The sequence below is a fragment of the Antechinus flavipes genome, chromosome 3 (genome assembly GCF_016432865.1).
Source record: "Antechinus flavipes isolate AdamAnt ecotype Samford, QLD, Australia chromosome 3, AdamAnt_v2, whole genome shotgun sequence".
Lineage (NCBI taxonomy): Eukaryota > Metazoa > Chordata > Mammalia > Dasyuromorphia > Dasyuridae > Antechinus > Antechinus flavipes.
Window position 1 is genome coordinate 437,702,726 of NC_067400.1, and position 18,736 is coordinate 437,721,461.

The 18,736-nt window shown below is 33.7% G+C and overlaps 1 long non-coding RNA gene across 1 annotated transcript in view; it reads right to left on the reverse strand.

Moving 5' to 3' along the window:
* LOC127554643 (uncharacterized) overlaps nucleotides 1–16,102 on the reverse strand; it is a 51,920-nt gene extending 35,818 nt beyond the window's left edge. The window contains exon 1 of the long non-coding RNA XR_007952023.1: nucleotides 16,001–16,102. This is a non-coding gene — a long non-coding RNA (uncharacterized LOC127554643). The remainder of the gene's footprint in view (nucleotides 1–16,000) is intronic.
* Nucleotides 16,103–18,736: the final 2,634 nt, after the last annotated feature.

Below are 18,736 nucleotides of genomic sequence, written 5' to 3' on the forward strand. Positions count from 1 at the left end.
ATACATATGTGAACTATCTGCATTTTTGTTTTTCTTCCCGGGTTATTTATACCTTCTGAATCCAATTCTCCCTATGCAACAAGAGAACTGTTCGGTTCTGCAAACATATATTGTATCTAGGATATACTGCAACATATCCAACATATAAAGGACTGCTTGCCATCTAGGGGAGGGGGTGGAGGGAGGAGGGGAAAAAAATCGGAACAGAAACGAGTGCAAGGGATAATGTTGTAAAAAAAATTACCCTGGCATGGATTCTGTCAATATAAAGTAATTATTAAATAAAAATTTTTTAAAAAGGAAGTTATTATAGTTGTCTATTGTTGTCTTCTCATACAGAAATAATGAGGACATAGAAAGTAGTGGTTATATAGTTGGAATGAAACAAAAAAGAGGAAAAGTGAAAGAGACTGCTGACAGAATTTGACAAATGATCAAATATTGGGTCTTAAGGAAAAGGAAGACTCAGGGATGATTTAGAAGAGCTCCATCACAAGAAATGGAAAAATTAGGGCAGATAGATAATGAGTTGAATTTTTGGACATATTGAGTTTGAAATTCCAGTGGAACATCCAGATGAAAATTTTCAGCAGGAAATTGGAGATATAGGACCAGAATTCTGGGGAGAGATTAAGAGTACAGATATAGACTTAGGAGTCAATAGCTCAGAGGTGATACTTAAAACCATGGAAGTAGATGAGATTGTCTAGAGAGAAAAATGTATAGGATGGCAAAGGATATAAAGCAGACAATAATCCCAGAGGAGAAAGAATAGTTACAGCCAATTCTGAACTTCAGAAGAGAACATGTGAAATATTAAATTGTGCTTAGAAGGATTTTTTTGCTTTCTCTTTAAAAACCTATTTTTGGTTGTTCTTTTCTTCTCTCTTCATTCATGTGCAGACCAAAATCTATTTTTTACTACTGTCATAATTGTAGAACAAATGGGAAACAAGTTACCTTCTACTTTGCTGCATGCATCATCTATAAAACTTCCGACTAAATTTTGATTCTTGAATCAGCATTGCAGAGGATGATTATTGATGCAATGTGAAGATTAAATGGAAAGAATATAGCTTCAGGTTTGAGATGTCAGTTTTGAGTCTGCTTTATGTTGGCAGCTTGAAAAAAAATCTTATCTGGCTTTTTTACTGATCCAATTTGACACATCAGTAAATGGAAAAGGGAAATGTAAGGGCTTGTGTATAGAAATCTGCCAATTTGCAGATAGACAGTGCTATCTTGAATGGCCAAATGGAATCTTCCTAACTTCAGAGATTTATAGAGTACTACTTAAAAATAATTTTAGCATCTACCTGTTTTCAAAAGGGGACATGATAATTTAAATGAAGTTCTTCTGACTTAAGTTTATATATGTATATATAACCACAAACCTTTTAGAAGGTCCTATGTGAGATGTGCCTACAGCTAGAACTTTGCTGAAATGGTTTTGAGATGTACTTGAGTGGAAACTGTCAATTTCCAGGTTGATGAGATCACCATATTGATTTTATGAGTTTAGAATTCAGTATACTTACTTGTCAGCATGATGGGAATAGTGACTACAAACAGAGCAGATCTGTAGAATGTACAGGAATATGTTAGGTTCCCATCATACAAACTCCCCAAAAGATATACCCAGGCAGGTAATAAATCAGGACATAGATTGCTCCCAGCTCTGACTCTTAGTCTTTGTGGTCAGGCATAAACAATATGGAGTGGATGGGTAGTAAAATTCCCTTCTGCCCAGGACACTCACATCATGGGTAATGGCCCTATCCTGATTACATTAGAGACACAGCAGAAACAAGGGCCATTTTCCTAAAGCTGGAGTCCTAAACCTAATAAATCTATGAATTCCTTCTCAGAATAATGTTTTTAATGCATATTATAAAACACAAAACTATACAAAGAAACCAATTATGTTGAAATACAGTTAACTAAAAAAACTTTTTTTTTTAACACAGTCCAGGTGAAGAGTCCCTATGAAGATTCACATTTCTTCACTTATGTTAGCTCTAAGAATAGTGCTATTCCTTTTTCATAGTTCCTTAGAAGCAAAAGGCTATCTTCTGAAATTATTGAAAGGCAACAAGAGAATCTGTAATTTTGGTACAAATATGTACCTTAAGAAAGCAGGATATCTGTTTACAAAAAATATAAAGATGGCTAGAGAGGCATTATGGAGTAGTAGAGTATTGTAGTTTCAGCCACAAAGCCCTGAGCTCAAATATCACTTCTGAGACTGACTATGTGACCAAGAATTAGGCATTTAACCTCTCTGGGCCTGCCAGTGAAAGGAAAGGATAGATGAAAGATCTTGCTGACAGGATTTGGCAACTGATCAGATATGAGTAGATAGGGACAGAGGAGGATCAAAAATGACCCAGGCTATAAGCCTGAATGACTGGGAGGGAGGTGGTACAATCAAAAGAAATAGATAATTTAAAAATAGAGGCAGGATTTGGGAGAAGTGAAAGCTCTAAGACTATAAATTATAGCTTGGTTGTAATCTTTCTCAATGGAGGGAGCTCCCACACTGGGAGTCTCTAAATCAATGAAATCTCAACCCTTGACATATTGACATAAAGAAGGCTTAAGTCTAAGTCTGCCAATTTGTAGAAAGACAGTGCTATCTTTGAATGCCCAAACACAATCTTCCTAACTCAAAGAACTATAAAGTATCCCTTACAAATAATTTCAGTGTTCACCTGTTTCCAAAAAGGGACTTACACTAATTTAAATAAAATTGCTTCTAACTTAATTTTTAAAAAATAGAAATAAAAATATTTTTTCAGTTATCCAAAAGGCAATGGAGAAATGCATTGGCATTTAAAGTCAGAGGACTCTTAGCTAACCTTAAGGTATCTTTATAAAACACCATCAGATCCCTAAAATAAAAGTGCAGATATCATTGGGTATCGCTCCATTTATCAAAACACTACTACCAATTGTTTTTAAAAATCAAACAAACATGCAAGATAGAGTATATAATAACCTATGTATTCATCTAGCATCACAGAGGATTGGAAGGAAAGTCAGAGATTCTTCCATCCAGCACCTTCATTTGACACTATTGTGAAATGATTGCTTAAAGCTCCACACAATTAAAAGTATAGTGACAAAGCTGGGAAGTTTGCTCATTCCAAGAACCTATGTTGCCTCTCTACCAATACTCTCATCAATACATGCTCCAATGATAAACTTAAGTAGTCCTGTTCTATTTTCCATCCCCCCATTTCCATGGAGAAAAATATGCACTTGGAAGTGCTCCATGGTGTTCCATCATAGCTGGCTGGGAGCCCCTGAAGTTCAATGTAAACCTTTCTACTACAACTGTAATTTTCTGACACATTAGCCCACAGAATAAAATACTGAAGTTGAATCATCTTCACCATAGTTTTTTAAAGTGGCCAAGGAGTAGTTTGGGGAAAACCTGTTTACCTGGCTGAGTCCACACCAGTTACTACAGTGTGCTTTAGAATCAAGGTTATTGGAGGTAATTTAAAATTTAAAAAAAAAGCCTGAATCATTTTCCTTTCTTTTTTTTCTTATCACTTTTGTTTCATGCCCCATTTCTCCTTTTTCTCTTCAAAACTTCCTATAAAGAAAAGAAAACCACAGAAACTTAGATTGTTGGATCTGGAAAGAATTTTAGGATTAGTTAATTCACCTCCAGTTTGCAGATGATGAAATAGGTCTAGAGACAACAAATGCATTACCAATGGGCATATAACAAATTAATGAAATTTCCAGGACTGAGAGTTGGATCATAAGGTTTCTTCCTGCTCTGATATTAAGTGAATTGAATAGAAACAATTGTAAGGAAAAGTACTTAATAAGAGCTTACTAGGAACTCAGAACTGTGCCAGAAATAAAAATTGAACAGCTGGGCTGTCCCTGTGATTGAGTACATATTTTAGGCACCAAAGTGGCGCAGTAGATGGAGTACTAAATTTGAAGCAGGAAGAACTGAGTTCAAATCCAGCCTCAAACATTTGTCCCCTCTATGATTGCCTAAATCATTTAATTCCTTCTGGCCCATTTTCCTCACTTGGAAAAGGGAATATTAATAACACTTATCTCTCAGCATTGTTCTGAGGATGAAATAGTATTTATAAAGTACTTTGCAAGCCTAAAAGAGTTATGTAAATGCTTGTTTTTATTTTATTGTCATTTTTATTATCAGTTGAACAATACAATTCATGTAGGGGAGTTCAGATGTAAAGGTCAGTGTTCTTTAAGGCACAGTGGCAAGGAATATGATGGGGACTGGGGGAATAGGGGATACAGTCATTGTATCATTGGCCTCATTGAAAAAAATACAATTGGTAACACAATGACACAATTGAGAAACGAGTTAGTAAATACATTATAAGCATATAATCTAGTCTCTTCTACACCCTGACTTATGGCTCATTTTATAGCTCATAAAGCTATTGTAACCTGTAGGGTAGCTTTTGTTTGTGGGGGGAAAGAGAAACTGATGTCCTTTTGAGGAGGAAACTCTCTAAGTTAATGTAGATTGATACTTTCTCTGTAAGTGAAAGCCTAAAAGAGAGTTAGCCAAGTATTCAAATTTCAGGCAATCACTATGAGACAAGATTTGATCCTAGATTTTGAGGCTTGTATGCTGTCTTAACATATTAAACAATCCCATATTATAATGCTCATTTATCTATAATACATCAAAATATTTACTTCGAATAAAATCATTTTTAAAATGACATTCCATTCTTTCCTTCATCATCTTCCATTTCTGCTTCCTTTTTACAAAGAATATTTCCTCCTTTGGCTGGTTATTTATATTTCCAGAGTAAGTTACATAGGTTACTATGAATCAGCTAGCACAATGTTTTGGACATAGAAGACTCTCAATAAATGTTTACTGAAATGAAATTAATTGAATGAAACATATCAGGAAATTGAGGCTTGTGATATAGTCAGTCTGAAAACTAAAAATACAGCTGTTTTGAACTCCAATATAGCTATAATTCTAAGTAATTTTTGATACCATTTTCTATTATAAATCATTAATTAGGAGGATATGTTGTTCAAACTCTTTAAGCATATTTCAACCTGTGTCTACTGGATTTTCAGAGAAAGAACCAATTGTCACATTTGTTATTGTTCAGTCGTTTTTGAGTTGTGAGCCACTTTTGTGACTCAATTTGGAGTTTTCATGGAAGAAATACTGGACTGTTTGGTCATTTCCTTTTCCATTCCATCTTACAAATGAGGAAACTGAGGCAAACAGGGTAAAATGACTCACATATTTAGTGTCTGAGACCAAATTCGAACTCAGGAATATGAAACTTCTTTGCTCCAGATCCAGCACTCTATCACCTAACTGCTCCATTAATTCAGAGGAAAGTATAATTTATAATATAAAATATGCTAAAAAAAAAACCACATTATTTTTTGAAAGTAAATGAACTAGACAATATATGGAGTAATAAATAGTTTTAAACTGGGATTCATGAAAACATGGCTTAAAACCCTGCATTTAACATTTAGTTGGTGTGCAAACACGGACAGGTCTGTTTTGTTATATTTTTGTACTTTGGAAATTTTTGGATATTTTAGATATGGGCAGGGTTCAACCTCTCTGAGGTTCAGGCAAGTCTGCAAGACTATCAGTTTCAGCCAATTTATGATCTACTTTGTGGGATGAAGCTTCTACTTAGACAAAATCACAGAAGCAAAGAGACTTCCCATACCAATAAAATTACAAATCATTGGAATCTTGACTATACAATAATATGTAGAAAAAATCAATGTGATTTTTTAAGTTTTTAAAATAGGACTATGATATTTAATTATTCCAAAATCTATTATTATTTTGATATGATAGTCATTTTATCTATTCCTATTTAATTGATTTTGATGGAAAATAAATCCCTGGAAACATTATGCTTTTTCTTATCCAATTTTCATGTTATTTAAAATGATTGCACCCTTTATGCAGGGATTATCCCTTTGAAGCTTCAAATAAATGGACAAGACAGACATAAGTATTTATAAGAAAATTTTTATTATGTGGTCATATGTCTGCTTCCATATTATCTTTCTTGGGTTTCCATACTTCTTAGAAATAGCATTCCCTTCTTGCAAAGAATGAGCCAAATCAAATTTAAGAAATATTGGATGACAGGTTCTGATATTTTAAGTCGAGGCAAGCAAAGTGGTAACTACATATGTGAAAGTAATTCCCCAGTTGGTATAGATAGCTGATTGCATCATATCCAAAGAATGTCCTATCTGAGTGATTTTCCTGGGTCAGAAAAGCTGTTCTCTCACCCTTTAAACATTTAAAACTTCACTCTGCCATAAGGCGTAGACAGAATGAAGTCATGGCATGTGCTTTAAGCCTTGAATTGAAATCCTGAGGAAAAAGAGGAAATTTATATTAACAGTGAAATTTATGTACATTAGCCTTTATGTATATGGGATGTAAATTGTAACAGCTGTTTAAAAAAAATCATATCAAGATTGATATTGCAGGTCATGGGACTATTTGACTTTGCTATTGATAGAGCATCTGTCTTAAGATTCAACATATTACTTACTTTTTTAGCTATAAGCTGTCTCATCAGCAAGACCATATATTAGACATGTTGATATTTAGACAGAGACTAGCTCTTTGACCAGGTAGCTCAGATCTTAGGGAGTGCTGAAGAAAAAGAGATAGACAGACAGAAAGTCAAATGGACAGAGAGACAGACACAAAGAGAGACAGAGAAACAGAGATAGACAGAGACACAGAAACTGGGAAAAACAAGAGCTAACATGTATATAGTATCTATATGTGTCTATCACACACTATTCTAAGTGCCTTATTTCATTTGTTGCTTACAACATCCCTGAAAGGTAGGTTCTATTATTATCTCAATTTTACAGTTGAGGAAACTGAGACAAAGTACCCAAAATCACTTAACCTCCTAATACTCTAAACTGTGTACCGAAAATCTCAGTTGCAAAGAGGGTGTCAAACTGCACTGGCAGAGGTTGGAGTTTCCTTACCTACGAGTTCCCTGAATAAATGAAATCACAGATCTTGTCCTTATCATATTATATGTTCTGACCTTTGCTGTTATGAGTAAATCTGATAATCAGTAAAATGGCCTGCTCAATCATTCTCTCCCACAAACCATCCCATGGCTTTTGTTAGCAGTAGCATGTTCATGTTTTACTGAGACCCAACTCCCATGCTTAGAGTTTGGTAGCAGATGCAATTCCCTATGATACAGAATTTCCAGGGTGTCCTAAGTCTTACAGGTGGAAGAATATGTACTTATGAAGGAAACTTAGTTGATGTAAGATATTCAAACAGGTTATCTTAATCTTTGTAATACATTTCCTCCAATTTCACTATCTTTGCAGCTTTTCTGAAGGCAAGCCACTTGCCATTTGTTTAGTCAAAATTTAATAAAAGGAGAAAACTGTAATGTTTTTCCCAAATGTTTACTGAGTGCATTTCTCATTTGCTGATTTTTTGATTGACAGATTTATATGACCAAGGTATGATCATTTTATATGAAATTTGATAAAAAATATATACACAGATATCTATATATACATATATATGCACATACATATTTTTAAAATAATTAACAAAAATTATTCTAGCAAGCTAGATGTTTTTATAAGAAAACTTTTTTTTCAGAATGAAGTGAAGAACTATAAAATTTAATGAGTGGAAGAACCCTTCAACTGAAATTTTACCAAGATTTAAGAAGTACTTTGTGTGTATGTTTATGTGTGCGTATGCGTGTATGTATAGATATACATAAACTAATGTATGAAACATAAACTAATGTAATCATCCCTAATTGGAAAGGACCTTAGAAATCATTTAGTGTAGTAATACCCTGTTTGATGAATGAATTTCTTCTACAACTAAGCCTCATCTATACTGGTGTGACACTTGTCCATGTCCTAATGCCAGGGAAAAGAAATGGATTTAATGCTCAGCTCTGTCACTTAACTGCCTATTTGAACTTAGACAAATCATTGACCTCTGTGTGTATGTCAGCTTCTGCATTTCTAAAATCAAGAGACTGGACTAAATGACCTCTGCAATCACTTGTAGTTACTGATATGTTCTTATGAACATCAGCTAAGTTGCCTTATATTTCCTTAGATACCTCCCATGTGTATTGTTTCCTGAATGAGGCAGCCCATGGCATTTCTGGACAGCTCCAATCATGAGAAAGTTCTTTCTGTAAAACAGAATGAAACCTTCCTTTTTGAAACTCCCTTGACTCTTGGAGCTTCATGAACTGCTTCATTCCTCTTCCTCATGAAACAATGGGTTAAGGAACAGAATATCACAAAGGAGACAGGTTAAGCAGGATAGAGAATGAAAGAAGGAAAAGAAAAGGAAATATATACACAAAGGTATAGCTTAAAACTAGAGATCTTGAAGGTAGAGTCATTCAAATTGATGATAAAATCCATTGTGTATCTGTATTTAAAAGTGTATATGGCAAAATAGAAATTGACATTATAGTAAATAACTCTAGAACTTTAGGAAGTGAATTAGATAAAAAAAATTTAGAGCAATATATTTTTAAAGATTCTGTCAAGCTTAGAATTTATCTATAATTTTTCTGATTTAGGACTTTTGTTAATGTTGCATTTCCTTGATGGGGACTGAGTAGATCAGGCCTACTGATCACTCAAAGATTATTTATTTCAATAAATAATTTTAATTATTTATTAAATAAAATTCCTTTTGTTTATTATTTATATATATTATTATTATATTATAAATAAATATTGCATATATTTATCTATTTATATTTATTTCTCAATCGATTTCTCTATTTTAGTATAAAGAAAGTTCCAATAGAGAAACTAGCTCCACCATTGCAGAATGACAAAAAAATCTGCAACTTAGTCTTAGAGAATGCCTGAGGTACTGTGAGGCTATGTGATTTGCCCAGTTGGGGTCAGAGGCATTTGCCTGTATGTGCATGTGTGTAAGTGGAGATTAATGGACAGAGATTAGGTGTTAACATGACCTGAGCCCAAACCTGCCTATACTAGCTATTTAACCTTGAGCACTTCCCTAAGACTAGGTTACTAAAAAGCTGTCGATCCTCATTGGTAGATTTTCTTAATGAAATCACTGATTGGGACCCTGGAAAAAGACCTATATAAGTCTATATAAGTACATATAAGTATACATACATATATATGTACATATAAGTCTATGTCTTATATACATTAAATATATGCATTTGTTTATGTATTTATACCAGTGTGTATAACTAAAGTGTATGAATATTATATATAGTTTCCCTGAATTAAGCAAAGAAAATAATTACTAAAATATTTTCAGAAAAGAATAAGAAAATTAGAAGATGTAAAAAGTTATAAGATACAGTGAAAAAGAAACACAAATAGAAAATTTAATTTTGCTTCAATCACCAGAATGGTGGTAGAATTCGGTGCTAAAGATTTTCCAAATAATAGACTATTTCCCCTTTTAAGCACTAAAAAACCACAACAATAACAACAAATCTTTTAAATTTTAATCACTTCTAATTTTTTTCTATATATGTTGCAATTTTTTTACTATGTGAAAATATATTACTTTCCTTAAATGGGTAAATATATTAGACATTGCCCAAGATAGATGGGGATATCCTTAAAATAAAATTCTGAAGACATGGGAAGAAATAATTTTTATGAGGAGGAAAAAAAAGTAGCTATCTAAAGAAATCAAAGAGGCTGGAGAGGAAGTTCATCAACCCACTCAGATTTTAGATATCAATTTTTTTAAAGAAATGGAAGAAGGCAGAGTTGCAATCTTGACAATGAACTTGATTTCTGATAAAAATAGAGATATTACACTTTACTTAAGAAAATACTTGATACATGTTAAGAAAGGATGCTTTTGCATTCATGGCTTCATTGAAAGTTGGTCATGCTAGACTAACGCTATTTCCTTTGTTGTTGTTTTTGTTCAAAGATCAAGGATATATCAAGAGATGATTTTAGATGCATGTCTAAATTTCACAAAGTATTTTGCAATTTCTCTCCTGTTTTTCTTATGGATAACACAGAGAGGTATAAGGTAGATGATAATATATTTATGTGTCCATAAGATTGGTTGAAGGACTAAGAGCAAAGTAGTCATTAATAGATGGTTATATGAAAGGTGGTTTCTAGTGGGTACCCCAGGGATCTGTCCTTAGTTCTGGGCTGTTTAATGTTTTTGTCAATAAAATATTAGAGCAAAGAAGGTATGCTTATCAAAACTAAATCTAACACTCTACTCAAATGTATAATAATCATTCAAGGACACTCAGGGCCACAAAAGAACCAAACAAGGATAATAGTCTCAAATGAATAAATTGAAATTTTATAGGGTAAACATAAAATCTAATATGGATTCAAAAAATTTAGTTTACAAGTGAGGAAGGGGGAACTTGTTATCAAGTACTGCATAAAAGATATGGGGATTTTAGTGTACATAAACTTAACACCTAGTTGAGTTTAGTATTGTAGCCAAGACAGTTAGAATTATCTTAGATTACATAAAGAGAGGCAGATATTTAAAATTTTAAATAGTTCCCTTGGTTTTCTGTCCTAGTAAGACCAAATCCTAAATACTATGTATAGTTGTGGTGCCATCCTTAGGAAAGATATTTATAAGCTGGTTCATGTCTGAAAGAGGGTAACCAGAACGGTGAGAAACTAATGAACGAGACACATACAATAATCAACTAAAGAAATGAAAGGGTTTTAGCCTGGATAAGAAAAGACAGGGAATGGATGATTAATACTGCTCCAGGTATTTGAAAGAAAGAACAATTTACCTTGCTTATTCTTGTTTTCAGAGGGAAGAACCAGAAACAGGTAGAAATCACAAAAAGAGAGATTCAAACTTCACATGAAGGAAAACTTACTAATAGTGCTATCCAAAAGTGGAATGGATTGTTTTAGCCATAAGTGGGTTCTCCCTTAATGGAGATCTTCAAGAATGACCACTTGCTATCAACAAATTGCAAAACATACTTGGTTAAACTGAAAAAAGATAACCTCTGAGGTTGCTTCTATGTGAGTTGTGCTGGTAAAATTTAACAAGATCTCTAAAAAATAACAATGAAACCCAAAATAATCACAATTATATGTACAACATACTTCTAAAGCTAATATGCATTATTAACATTTTATATCACTTTTTAAAGTCTATATGATCAACAAAACAATAGGTCAATCCTTAATTTGCAGCATTTGCCAATTTCTTTTTTTTAATATTTTATTTTATTTTATAATAACTTTTTATTGACAGAACCCATGCCAGGGTAATTTTTTTTTTACAACATTATCCCTTGCACTCGCTTCTGTTCCGATTTTTCCCCTCCCTCCCTCCACCCCCTCCCCTAGATGGCAAGCAGTCCTATATATGTTAGATATGTTGTAGTATATCCTAGATACAATATATGTTTGCAGAACCAAGCAGTTCTCTTGTTGCACAGGGAGAATTGGATTCAGAAGGTAAAAACAACTTGGAAAGAACAACAAAAATGCAAATAGTTCACATTCGTTTCCCAGTGTTCTTTCTTTGGGTGTAGCTGCTTCTGTCCATCATTTATCAATTGAAACTGAGTCTTTGTCAAAGAAATCCACTTCCATCAGAATACATCCTCATACAATATCATTGTCGAAGTGCATAATGATCTCCTGGTTCTGCTCATTTCACTTAGCATCAGTTCATGTAAGTCTCGCCAAGCCTCTCTGTATTCATCCTGCTGGTCATTTCTTACAGAACAATAATACTCTATAACATTCATATACCACAATTTACCCAGCCATTCTCCAATTGATGGGCATCCATTCAATTTCCAGTTTCTAGCTACTGCAAACAGGGCTGTCACAAACATTTTCATTTGCCAATTTCTTGAGGTGTTAATACTCACACTGCAAATTTAGCAATTGACTCTATCAAGTCACAGAAACTTTAGCATACCATTGCTTCTAATTCCTAGATTCTGTGATCATCTTCGGAAACAGAGGACATTGAACATAATTTGACCTTTCCTTGATGACCCAGGGTCAGCAATATTCTGAATATCTATTATTGTGTTATGCTGTAAAACAGAGATATCCTTCGAGGCTATCTAGATCTATAAGGCTCTGCTTGTCAATCAGTCATCAGGCATTAATTAAGCTACTTACTATGTTCCAGCACTGTGCTAACTGCTGGGGATGCAAAGGCGTAAAAGAAGCAGATAATAAGCAATCTATATTGAAGGTCTCTAACTAAATCTTTTCCTTCTCTCACTGTAGTCACTGTTTTCCATTCCCACTTCATACCATTGTTGTTTATTACTTCTGTTGCCATTTTGACCTTCTTTCTCTGCTTTCTGCCACTTGCTCTGTTATCTCATACTTTTTTTTTCCTTTATTGTCTTTACTTTTTCATTTTCCTGATATAGTTGGGGTTTTTGGCAGATGTTACCAGGTAAGGGAGTTATGCCTTTTTTCTGATTAAGTCAAGGAAATAACACATTGTTATTGGTAATCTTGGCAACCAAGTGTACTCTTGTTTGATACATGTGAAAACCATGGCCTGAAGACTTTGTTGAACTTCAATTTCACTAGCAGTGCTGAGACTGAAATTGAGCTTTTCTGATTCCTGGTTTACATTTCTTCTCTTCTCTTCTATATCTATTATAAGCCCTTAGCTTGTCTTTAGTTTCTTGGATTTGATCATTATTCTAGTTGGTCAAGGATGACAGATATCATGTCAAGTCTGTCTTTCCATGTTGAAAAAAAAAAAAAAAGAAAGAACATGTCATTCGCTCCAAGTTAAGAATACCTGGGTCTAATATTTGTTCTCCTACAAAGTTTCATGATCTTGATCAGAGCACTTAATCTCTAAGAACTCAGTTCTTTTTTGCAAAAAAAAAAAAAAAATGGGGATGAGAACACTTCTAGAATTCTCTCTCGTGATTGTCATAAGAAAAGTGTTTGGTGAACTAAAGAGTATAAATATGAATTATTAATACTGATTATTATTGTACAAGAAAAATTGTACCAGCAGAACTTTCTTTTCAAAGGAAATGTATTTGAGCACTTTTGAAAAATATAGAATGATTTGATAAAATGAGCAATTCCTAGAAACGAAACACTACAGAAAATGAATAATTCAGGACTTCATTACTGGTGTCATTTGGCAAGTCACTTCCTTTCTTAGTTTCATTATTTATAAAATATCAGGCTGATAGTAGGTAAGAATTAAGGTTATTTTCAAGCTTTAAAATTTCCTGACTTATACATTTACCACTTAAACACTGACTATTCAGAAACCTAATGCCGGCAATTAGGTGGCACAATAGATACAATGTTAAGCCTGAATCAGGAAAGCCTGAGTTCAAATTTGGTCTCAAACACTTCCTATGTTTGTGATCTGGGCAAGTCACTTAATCCTGTCTATCTCAATTTCCTCATCTGTAAAATGTGCTGAAGAAGGAAATGACAAACTACTCTAGCATCTCTGCCAAGAAAATCTCAAATGGGGTCACAAAAAGTTGGACATGACTAAAAACAACTGAACAACAAAATATAGTTAAAGTCCGAAGTAATGATATAAGATTTAAAAAGCCAGGGAATCAAGAAAGTTTAGGAATAAATCTCATGTGGAATACTGACAAGCTTCATGAGTTTGTTGGAATATTTAATCTCTGAATTTTAGTCAGCTCTCTATCAATCAATCAATAACCATTTATTAAACGTGGTTGGTGCTAGAGATGCAAGGACAAAAAAATAAAGTGCTTCCTTCCCTCAAGGGGTTTACATTCTATTGGAATACATATACCTGCCAAATTAAAAATGGGTTGTGATCTGCACTGGTGGAAAGAACTACCACAGTGATGAAATTATAGATCCTTCACATAACTTAGCATATTGTTGTGCAGTTAAACCATTGAAGAATTTGGAACAAGAAAGAGAATCAGGCACAGATCTAACCAAATCTTTACAATTCACATCTCATTAAGCATAATGAATTTAGAGTGTGATTTTGCCAAGAAAGAGTTATAACATTCTCAATAAATTTGAATAATTTGAATCTGATAATAATAAGTGTAACCAAAACATAGTTTTTTCAACTGGGGAATGTTTCAACTCTAATCACAATATATTACACTTTGATGTCATTTCTTTGATGGTAGATGAAGTGATTTGGGTACTTCCTAAGTCTATGTGTATAGACATAAATTTAATAGAGTCAATTCTTTTGTATATAACAGATGTTATCTATATAAATATATGATTGTTATGTATGACGTACTTAACTTATCTAAAAATAGATATGTAATTATGTGTAGAATAGTATCATGTGCATCAGTAGTACATAGAATAAATGTGTATACATGTGCTCATGTGTATGTCTCCAGGACTCACCAAAAGTTCTGTTCATAAAATGGATGGAACTCCAGGTTCTCCATTTAATTCAAGAAACATTCACTAAATCCTTACTGTGCAAAAGGCACTAATCCTAGGGATCAAAAATAAAGGCTAAGAAAACAGGACACAAGCTTTGGAAAGTCCATCAGGTTAAAAGGACTTCAAATTTCACCAGGAAGCTGATTCCAAGTGAGGAATTATTGCAGCCACAGAAATTCATGAAGATTGTTTGCTAAAGCATATAATGGTTATTTATGATTGACATTAGTGGAACACCAGTAAGATCATAGATCTTTTCAAACACTGAAATACAAGACATACTACTGTATATATTATATAATGTGCTGCACTATAAAAGAGCAGATACCATGTAAATAGCAAATAAGTATAATCTATGTCCATTGATATCTATCTTTATGTATCTAGCTAAAAATTTCTAAAGTAAAAATATATATATATATAATGTACATATATCACACACACACACACACACACACACACACACACACACACATAACTTTTTGCAAGGGGTGGGATCAATCTAGATGTGATTTCATCAGTGTGGGGAATTCCCAGCATGGAAATTTCTTGCATTAAAACACTGTAACTTCTCTGTAACTTAAATTCTTAGAGAGTTAGAAAGTTCCCTAAGACAGAATTTCTTAAACTTTTTTTTACTAATGACCCCTTTTTGCCTGAGAAAGTTTTATGCCACTTCAGGAATATAGGTATAGAAATTAAACATTTGCTGATAATAAATCATAATCTTGTGACCCCCACATTCAGTTATATGACCATATGAGATCACAACTCACAGTTTAAGATGCTTTGCCCTAGGACACAAAGAGTCTGAATTAACTTGTCCATGGCCACAAAGCTAATATGTGTCAGACAGAATATAAACCTGGGACAAGCTATTGCCAAGTCCTTTCTTCTATCCACTCTGCCACACCGCCAATCATAAATGTACCCATGTGGGTCATCGATCCACATGATAAATTACTTCTAATTCTATCTTCTCTTCCTCTTCTGTAAAAACATTATGACTGTATTGTGAGAAGATGTTTTAATAGCTAATTTATTCTGGAAAGAAAAATAAAGATAGAGACCCGTGATTTCATTGAGAACTCATAGGGAATTTTTTTTTCTCTACCAATGGTAGCCAGTATTTTCTCCGCAACCTAATCATGAATTGCATATAGAAAAATTAACTGACTTTTCCATGGTCATGTAGTATGTTATCAGAGGCAAGCAGAACTAGAATCTAGGTTCCCAACCCTAAGGCTAGCTCTATCCTTGTACCATTTTGCTTGTCAAAAATGAAAGTAAAATAATGTCTTAAAACTGATGATTTAAGGGTGTGATTTCTATATAAAAAGATAAAATGATCAGTATCAGTTCTATAATTTTTTGCAATTTATTACATTACTCTTTTATTCACACTGGCTCTCTAGAATCCTTCTTTCCCGTAGTTTCCTGAAGCAGAGCTAGAAACATCTCTTTACAGCTAAATCTGAAATCAAAGTTTTGAACATCTTTCTTGAAGCCCCAGTTTTATAATTCAACTATCACTTACCTGCTAATGACATTCTAAAGCTCAAGCATATCATATTCGATAAGAAAATTCAGTTCTTTTAAGAAGAGAGGTTTAGGTGCCATCCACAGTCTCTTTGCCCATTCTTCTGTGTCTAGGCAGAAGGGGGGAAAATGGAGTTCTATTTAAGTCATTCTTTGCAAGCTCAGATTGTTCTCATTACAAACTCTTCTGTCACTTACATATTTTGGGAACAGTCATTAGCATAAGCTGGTTTCAGGACACTCTAACATGTGAAATGCAAAAAAAAAAAAAAAAAAATCTAGCCACAGATTTTCTGGGCTCAGGTTTTAAGCAAGTGAACTTAATCTCAGTGTTCTCTGGGTTCTCCTCCTTATGCCAGTCACAATTTCTAATTAGCTTTCCCAATGGAGGAAGAAGATGGATTATATTTTAATATCTGGAGACTAAAATTAGTTTATATTTTAGCAAGTTAGCACTTCTTAGCAGTTGATTTACTCTTGAAGCTGCAAAATCTGTGAGCTTGCAATTAATCATGCGTTGGTCATTTTCTTTCAAAAAATGTTCAGTTTGGCTGTCTGTATCATAATAGGGGAAAACATGTAATTTATTCAGTTTAGAAATTATAGCCCTGTGTTTAACTATGTCATAATATATTTTCTCACCCGCTCATTGTTCTTAACACTATAAAAGAATGTCATTTTACAGAGATTTATTTAAACAAAACCTTTTAAGGGAGATCCCTGACAAAATAGAATTGTCTTGAAGTTATGCTTTTGCTGTTGTTATTATTGTTTTCTTTTTTATTATTGTTTTTGCTTTTTGTGAGTATTTTATACTTGTTTTATTTTGAACATTCTTTTTTCCTGTTTGTTTTCTTATACCAAAAAAAAAAAAGTGAATTAGGAACACATACAGAAACAGAATGGGCCTGGGAAGCTATCTACTTCAACCTCTTTATTTTCCAGTGAGGAAATTGAGATACAAATGGTAGAAATGACTTGTCATTCAAATAGTAATTGTTGGAAGAGGGATTAATGAAGTCCTCTGACTCCATATATAATATATATATATACATATATATATATATGTATATACATATATATTCTTTTCCCACAAAATTATACTGTTCTAATTTCTATTGATAATGAATCATTTTTTCTTTTCTTTCTAATATATAACCACATATATTAAAGATGTGGTTACACACACACACATACACACACACACACACATATATATATATATATATATATATCAGTCTATTAATACAAAAGTAAACAACAATACTATTTCAAGGTGGTAACAGAGACATTTAAGGATGATATAGATGCAAAGCAAGAGAGGATCGTTAAAAAAATAGATACTTAAAAGAAAAATAATTAAGCCAACTATTTAACACAGTTCCCCTCAACTAACCTCAAAACAAACAAACAAACCCAGAAACTGTTTGACATCCTAGAATAGTATAGCACAATGCTGCCAGCACACTGATCATCCACTATGGGGCTGAAACAAATCAATTAGGCTGCTAATTGTGTTCATTTAGAATTCATTTAAATCTCCATAAAAAGTTAATTAAAAGTAAAAGTGTTGAGGAAATCATATCTAACATTCTTATTCAACCAAAATCACCAAATCCAATTTCAAATCCAAATCAACAATCAGTATCCATAGCTCTCATTCCCTCACAGTCCAAAGGTAGAGTAATCAGATCAAGTGAATCTGTCTGTATAGCCCTCATGAAAACGGTTTCCAGAGGAAGGCACTTATTTCACACTGATGTTTTACATTATTAGCAAGTAAGCTGGCTTTGGAATATTGTTAATGATATAGGTCCTTGCTTTTGATCAACTTCAGCATTCTATCAAGGCAGGTGAATATGAGTACAACAGTGAATTCTTTTTTCAATAACCTCGGCTCAAGGCTTCATTTTTCAGTGTTATTGAGTGACAACATATAAACACAGCAGAGCTGGGTTCTTCTTCAGTAATTGTTACTACTTTGATGTGAGGGTTATGCTGCCTCACGGCACTCATCAGATGCCATCTTTCAGAGTAGGGCTCCATTTTTTAAAAAGGACCCCATATCTTCCAAATATAAAGTCTAACTGTCTCTAGTGGAGCTGTTAAAGTCTCAAGAAGTTAGGATTAGAAATTTCTCTGATAAGAGAGTGAAACTCTTTGTCTCAGTTTCTCTTTTCTTCCATATTAGGTCAGGTAGTAGCAGCTCCTTTTGTTTTTAGAGGTCCAAAATGAGAGCCCCTGTGAGATGGGGAGAATCTTCTTGACGAGCCATGGGAAGCTTTAGACTAATTTCATATTCAGTTCTTGGCACGGAGGTCTGGGTGGAGGTGGGCAGGGTCCACCCTGCCTTTCCGTCTCATTAATCATTTGGCTTTTCCTGGCTGCTTGAAGTCTCTTCTGGAGGAACCCTCCTCTTTATTCATTCAGACAACCCTTTGGATTAAACAGAGCCAGCTAAATGTCAAAGCAAATCTGAGTCTTGATGCAGATAATCATTTCAATAATATTTCTCCATTTGTGCCCAAACACCAGGGGAATAAAGCTTTTCTGCTGTCAGGTACTGTAAGACTGCAGTTGGTGTAAATGCTTGACATTGAGCCAGATGGCTTAGCCGTGCCTCAAACATATGTTCAACAAGCAGGCTTGCACACATTGGAATTTTATTATTTTGAACTGGCGAGGCATGCATATTTATTTACTTGACCCCCTTTGGTGTCACTTTGGTATTAAA